General features: G+C 46.3%; 1 protein-coding gene across 2 annotated transcripts in view; it reads right to left on the bottom strand.

Annotated features, from left to right (window-relative positions):
* Positions 1-7,689, bottom strand: part of LOC139762550 (uncharacterized) — a 196,210-nt gene that overhangs the window by 14,253 nt on the left and 174,268 nt on the right. The window lies entirely within an intron of this gene.

Raw genomic sequence — 7,689 nt, forward strand, 5'->3', positions numbered from 1 at the left:
ACCTCTACACTCTGAGGGGATACGACTCTTAGTCTCTGGGAGGACATAAACCCCAGACTACGGGCAGACCACGACCCGTAAACTCTGGGAGGACACTAACCCCAGATATTGGGGGACGGTACCACCCTTTAGACTCTGGGAGGACACTAACCCCAAACTCTGGGAAGGAACACACGACCCTGAATCTACTGGAGGGGGGGGGTTTATCCTATTCCCAAACCTAGATATGATTTGGGTTTCATGGTACAAGGGATTATTATGTGTGTGTGTGTGTGTGTGTGTGTGTGCGTGTGTGTTTATTCTATATTTGTATTTACTCGCTGGTTCCCGCCACATACTTGTATAATCATTATACAGTGTCTAATTTACCAATGGTTGTTGTCTTTACTTGTCGTGGCTTAGCTTGCTTTACGAGTCCACAACCTTGTTGAAAACCTTCCTCACGTCCTTCCATGCACCTCCCTGTGTCCCCTCCCACCCGGGCAGCTGTCATCATGTGTGGACACCCATCCTTGACCAGCTTGGCTGCCAGGCACGTCACTGTCCGTGTTGAGGTAATACGTACGTCAGTATCTGTACACATCGTGAGCGTACGTACGTCAGGTGGGGAATCCGTCGGTCCTGGGCACTGTCCGCTGCGTCATGCCTCCTCAGCCGACATAATCCGGAAAACTGCTACTCGTAAAATCGTCACGTACGAATAGCCGCCTCCATCACCATAAATACTCACCTCCATCACCATAAATACTCACCTCCATCACCATAAATAAGCCACATTTTAAGCGGACTTGGGACAGTTCCTCACGTACAAATAGCCTCTGGCATCACCGGCCTCCGGCAACGGTCAGTAATAACGACTTTCCCTACGAGCCCCAACCCCCATTGCGTCATCCTCATCATCATCATCATGATCATTATGACCAATGGACGATGCTCACTGGATATATTCCGCAACCTCTCCAGTACAGGGAGTCTGTGGTAGCTGGTCTTCCGTCAGCGATAATCATACGTAGTAGTGGCCAGTGTCAGCCGTCCATGCGTCAGCAGTCAGCATAACATACGTACTAGTGGCCAGTGTCAGCCGTCTATGCGTCAGCAGTCAGGCTCGGTTGAGAGTCAGCTGGTGTCGAGTGTCATGTGTTTCCCCTGCCACATCCTCGGGCCCGGGGATCACTCTGGAAGATTGACTTGGTGGCGGGATGGCCTGGCTATCCCATCCCGGGGATACAGCAAGGATTCGACTCTCTGATGCTACGGGATAAAGACGATTATATCGTGCTGGAGCTACTCTGGGGCGATGTGGTATTCGTACGATCCAGGCGAGTGGCAGCTTTCCAGGACTGAGTAATGGACCTTGGGTAGGCCTGGCAGAAGGGTGATTATAGTAGGCTCTAGACGTAGAATAGCATGGTGGATCTTGTGGGAACTAGGGATAAGGTCGATTATGACGCACTCCAGTTCTCTAGAGGAGCGTAAAGAATCTTTGTGTTCGTTTTAGATAAGGATTATTGTCCTGTGTTCCACAGTGTCATGAAGGACCTTCTGTTGTAGTAGATAAGGGTGAATATATCGTCCTTTATGGGTAGAATGATATTTTGTTCCTCTTAAAGTAGGATTATAAAGATGATATAAGACTATAACCCAGGATGTTGATCACGATATGTTGTGGTGTCCTGCAGCCCAGGTCTGACGCGTCATTATCACACGTACTCCCTGCCACCACCTGCCGTGCTGACGTAAAGATACGTTATGTTGACGCAACAGCGTGTCGTGCTGACTTAACAATACATCATGCTAACATACTGATACATCATGCAGTCCGTCATGTTGATGTAATATACGTCATGCTGACGTAGCAACAAAAAAGGTTGTGAGTGTTGTCAGTATGGAAAATACTACGGCTGAAGGACAGCGCAACAGACCCTCATACTGGACCGTGTGAGCTTCACACTGGCCTGATGTACGTAGGATTACGTTGTGTTGCACGAGGTAACCAGCAGGAGGAATGCATACCTCTACACTCGTGTGTGTGTGTGTGTGTGTGTGTGTGTGTGTGCCAGACAGTCGTACAGATGGAGTCTTGTTGTGTACCACCTTAGCAAACAATGACGTTAAAAGTGATATTCGAGAGACCAGAATTCTTCAGAAGTGAAGTATTAATGAAGGCAGGGCGACCTGAGGATGCAGCCAGCAAGCTGAATTGATTCTAGTCCAGGACAGTGTGGCGGAAGTAATCTGAGCTTTGCCGCACCGCTGTATAAGGGCGACTGTAGCACGTGAGAGAGTGAAGGGGTTTAGTGTGTCTGTGTCGCATGTCTGGACCAACATGTGTACTGTAACGACACTTGATTTGGTCACGGGATGTTTTCCTTGTCCATCCTGCAATAAAAACACAAAATCACTCTCACCGGCCAACATTCTCTCTCTCTCTCTCTCTCTCTCTCTCTCTCTCTCTCTCTCTCTCTCTGACGGCTGTTGGAGCCATCATCAAGGTTCACAATGCCTCCGGATGTATGTGGGCGCCAGACATCGAAGCTCGAAACGTTTTAGAAAGGTTGTCCTGTGTACGACGTACCAACAAAAGTTTTACAACATTTTGTCTGCGTTACCTGCTGATACAGACTCTCTGGTAACGCTGTTATCTCTCTTATAACGCTTCCCGTCACTGTTAGTAACGCCTCCCGTCACTGTTAGTAACGCCTTCCGTCACTGTTAGTAACGCTTCCCGTCACTGTTAGTAACGCCTCCCGTCACTGTTAGTAACGCTTCCCGTCACTGTTAGTAACGCCTCCCGTCACTGTTAGTAACGCCTTGTGTCACATGTAATGAGGTGATATTTCGTCACGACGGCTCGTCACACTAAGGCAACGTGTCTATCGAGGTAAGGAGTAACTCTGGTGTTGATGAAGAGATAGATAATGCTACATCACAGTACAATGATCGCCACACCCGCAACAAACTGAAATGTAAATGTAAAAGAAATGTATTGTATACTGAAGATTATTCAAAATGTAAATGTTTTTTGTGAAAAAGAAAATAATAAAGGATATTAGAACACGAGAGCATTAGTTACAATTCATCTACGGTTGATACGAGTGGGCCAGGCGAGTGTAAGTGTGTCACAAATGACCACACTGCAGACACAGTCAGGCCGGGACGAGAGGCGAGCCACCGGGGCCCAGCGCCTGAGTCAGGTGTGATCTTGCCATGACTCATGAGAAAGTAACTTGCGTCATGATGTTCATCTCACACATGACTGTAACTTACTCCTGAATCTAACTTTTATTAACCGTTTCATGCGTGTCATAACGAAGATGTGGCAGCCTCACACCGCTCAGTACTTGCGTCAAGCACACATCATCTGTGGTTGGTGACTGTGTTGTCAGGAGAACAACGTCAGTGGTTGCTGACGGTAGTCTCACAGGAAACTCGTCAGCGGTTGCTTACTCTAGTAAAAAATAATCCTGTAAGCTGCATCATTACATCATAGCTGCCACTGTTGCATATCTGAGGAGGAACATGAGTGAGGGAAGTCTCCTCAAGTCTCCTCCTCCTCGACACCGAAAAACTGTTCGTGTAATTAAATCTTTCGGCTTGGAGGAAATCTGGGAGGGAAGACTCGTTCTTGTGGTTGTCTTTCATTGATCCACTTGCAACAGCACCAGCCTGTATGTAGCTGGCCTCCTGGTGCCGTGCAATATCTAAATGATCTTCATCTGAATTCACTTGCAGGATCGAATTTTGTCATCTCCGGGTTCTCTATCTCACTGTCTCCCAGCAAACATGAAAATCTCCCATCCTGTTATTTCTGTCTCTTCCAAGGCCTTTGCCCCACGACAGACTTGTTGCTGATGGTCAACTCGTCCCTCACACTGACTCTCCAAGCTCTGGCTGTGGTCAACACACACACTCGATTGTAGGTTGTGGCTGTGGTCACCTGCACATACATGGCTGCAGGCTCTGGCTGTGGTCACCTCCACACACATGACTAGACCTACAAACAATCAGAAAACATATTAGTTGGACGTACAAGGTATCTTTTCTCTTACATATTTTTGTATCATTATTATCATTCATACCTCAACAAAATCAAGGTTAAAACCTTTAGAAATGGTTTCCCTTAAGATAATAGATAATCGATGTGAGGTACATACAAACGAATGTACACATAAAAGGAATCTATGCATAACTCCCTCGACATTTCCTGCCATCATTACATGCTCAAACACAAGGTGCTTACCCATGTTTCTTAGTTACATCTAAGAAATAGTATAAATCAAGGCATCAACCAGAACCAGTTTCACTCTCTGGTCTACCGTCACTCTATACTGGTTAACCTCATGACCCCAGGCCCCAGTATTTTGACCTCAGACACATCACTGCCAGGATGGGTCACACACAACGCTTCGACAAAATTTGACTTGATTAATAATCATCAGATCCTGGTGTACGATGCTGAAATAAAGTTTTAAACTGTTTATTGTTCACAAATTCTTACATACAAACGTCCATGTATGCGCTGTTTTGGTGTTTATAGTGTTGTGGAAATGATTGATGCTCATAGCGTTAGGATAAAGTTTAACTCGTGTGTGTCTGAGGAGTGTGGTTTTAGAAGGCTGTGTTTCTTGTGGGGCGGCGTTTAAGACTGACATTGCACGGCGATTTAATGCTGCTCGGGTGTGTTATGTCGATGATAATATGACTCTTCAGTTCTGTGTTTGTTGTGGGTACGGCATCTGTGAACGTAGGTTGCTGAAGGGTTACGCATAAGTAAACTTTTGATCTCTATTTGGGTGCCGGAGATCACTTCTAGAATGGTTTGGATGAGAAGATCCAGTGCTTTTGTAAAGAAGTGAATGTCGAGCATGTTGAGGAGGGGATGTCTCGGGGAGGTTTTTGTTTCCTTGTGTTAGTGTTGGGGCAGTCGATGATTGTTCTGAGTGCTTCTTATGTATGGTTTTGCAGGTTTGTTTTATTTGCTTTTGAGATGGTAGACGAGCAGGCAGGTGAGGCGTGGTTAAGGGAGGAGCCCTATCTCCCCACAAGAAGGACGGAGCCGAAATTGTAATCGACCGTGGAAGGAGAGATATTTTCCGTGGATCTTTGAGTAGTGTATTATTGTCAGCGTGTAAGTGACGTCAGGCGGCGTATTGTACGTGTATAGCGCGTCATATCTGCCGCAGCAAAAGCTACTTTGTATTATCTCCTCCAATATGTCAACATTTTCTTTATCATCTCATGACTGTCACAGGGTTCCAGATTCAAAGTTATTGCCATAATAATTCTCTCCATAACCTAAGCACACAGACAGTTCAGCTAGTCATTCTAGAATACATTGAGTTTCTTGATGTGAACGCATGGCAATGGCACTACGTGGCACCCAGGGAACCCGAGGCAGAATATATTTGTAGAAATATTCTGACTTATAGAGAGGAAATATCGCCTTCTCGGATTATATAGCATTCAGTGTTGAGAGCGGGCGATCATCTAGGCGTTAGTGTAGCTGACACGAAGCTCAATAACGTAGATCAGAGTAGTTAGGGGAAGGAGAAGTCCTTACTGTAGATCAGATGATGGAAAGGGAGATCTTACTGAAGAGCAGACGAGGGAAGGTGGGGGGAGGGGGGAGGGGGTTAGATCAAACAAGGGATGGAGGGAGGGGTGGATGGGTGAGGTGGGGGGGGGGGATGTTACTGTAGATGAGGTAAGGGAGGGACAGATCTTACTGTGCTTGAGACAAGAGCGGGGGAAGTCCTTACTGTAGATCAGACGAGAGGAAGGGAGACCTTGTTGTAGATCAAAGAAGAGAGGAAGAAGACTTGGGAGGGGTGCAACAGGGGAGGAAGAATGGCTACGGAAGCTTCTCGTTAATTTTTTGGGGTGACTAATAAGTTGGAGTGCCGGTGTTTCTGTGGGAAGGTGTTCTCCCGGGTGTCTGTCATCGTCTGGTTACCCATATCTTCACAGATGCTTTGTTGAAGCTGCTGTTGGAGATTCCCTTTTCGGATCCATCTCTGATACACTTATTCTGGGGATTAGTCTTTGGCATTCCTGTCCTGACGATAGTTATTATGGGAGTCTTTCTCTGTTGATTCCTACTTGACTCCGGCAAAAGAAACCAAATTTCAGTAGAGGAGACCAAGGTTCCAGCAGAAGACGCTAAGGCCCCATAGACAAGATTAAGGTAGCCAAAGGTGAGACTAAGGTTTCAGCAGATGCAAATAAGGTTCCAGTAGAAGAGACTAACCTTGAAGTACAGGAGACGAAGGTTCTAAATGAAGAGCGTGAAATTCCAGTCGAAGAAACTAAGGTTCTGGTGAAGGAGACAAAGGCCGTCTGCGACAAAAGTCTGGGAACAAGAAGGTTTCACGAGTCCTCTTATGAAGTCTGGATGAGGACTGATCTACTGCGGCTTGTCGTTCTGAAGCCATCGTGAACCTTATCTAATGTGTCGTCTTATCTGAATCGGAACAGAAAGCAGGAAAGACCATTCCTGACTGACAGTTGACTGCGGACAGACCGGTGAAGTACGACTGGCCTGGGGAACTACGTGCAGACGAGGGCAAAAAGTGAAGGAAAAAGTGTCCTGGATTGCTCTCCATGATGGGGACTGGATGCCGACTAGGTTTTCTGATGATTCTACAGAAGATGAGAGGCTTTCAGGCAGGATCTGCTCCTCACTGTCTCAGTAGCTACATGAGTGAAGCTACCGTCCTAGTGTCCCGGATGATGAGTTTTTAACGGAAGAAACTTTATAATTGCTGGATTTATAGACACATCTTCATTCTCACCGTAAACATACACATCTTCACATTCGCCCTCATCAAATGCATCGTCATTCTCATCCTGAACAGAAACATCATCTTCACACCCTCAGTTAATGCAGACTGACAACAGCTTCAATATATGCAACACAATCCGACCCTTGACAAGAAGATGCTGCGTGATACAAAGAAAAAGAAGAATATAAAAGAAACTTATGATAGGAAATATGATCTTCATCGTATGGAGGGATACATGATGGCATATAGGCTGTACATAGATAGCTAGAAGGATGTATAGATAGAAAGGCAAATATAGAATAGAGACAAAAGATAAGCTGATAAACACAAGAATAACGTGTGGGTGAAACTGACTGAAACACTGGGAGGTAGATACCTCTGTGTTATCTAGGTATGAAAGTATTTGAAGAACCGGACAGGAATGTACATAAAGATGATCAAAAGTAGAGTAAAAGATTAACTAGAGCCATACAGACAGAGACAACAGACATACAGACAGAGACAAACAGACATACAGACAGAGACAAACAGACATACAGACAGAGACAAACAGACATACAGACAGAGACAAACAGACATACAGACAGAGACAAACAGACATACAGACAAAAGAACGGAAGTGCTAACTGTCCATCATCGAGGATTCATGTACAAGAGTGGCGATGTTGTTCAGGACTCCGAGCACATTTCCCAGAGTAAGGATTGCAGAAGATCCCCCCTCCCACCTGAGGGGAGACACACCCCACACTCCCACCTGAGGGGAGACACACCCCACACTCCCACCTGAGGGGAGACACACCCCACACTCCCACCTGAGGGGAGACACACCCCACACTCCCACCTGAGGGGAGACACCCCACACTCCCAGCTTTGGACGGGAGACTCGCTTGGTTGGACCAGCTGTGAG

This window comes from Panulirus ornatus, chromosome 43 (assembly GCF_036320965.1).
Source record: "Panulirus ornatus isolate Po-2019 chromosome 43, ASM3632096v1, whole genome shotgun sequence".
Taxonomy (NCBI): domain Eukaryota; kingdom Metazoa; phylum Arthropoda; class Malacostraca; order Decapoda; family Palinuridae; genus Panulirus; species Panulirus ornatus.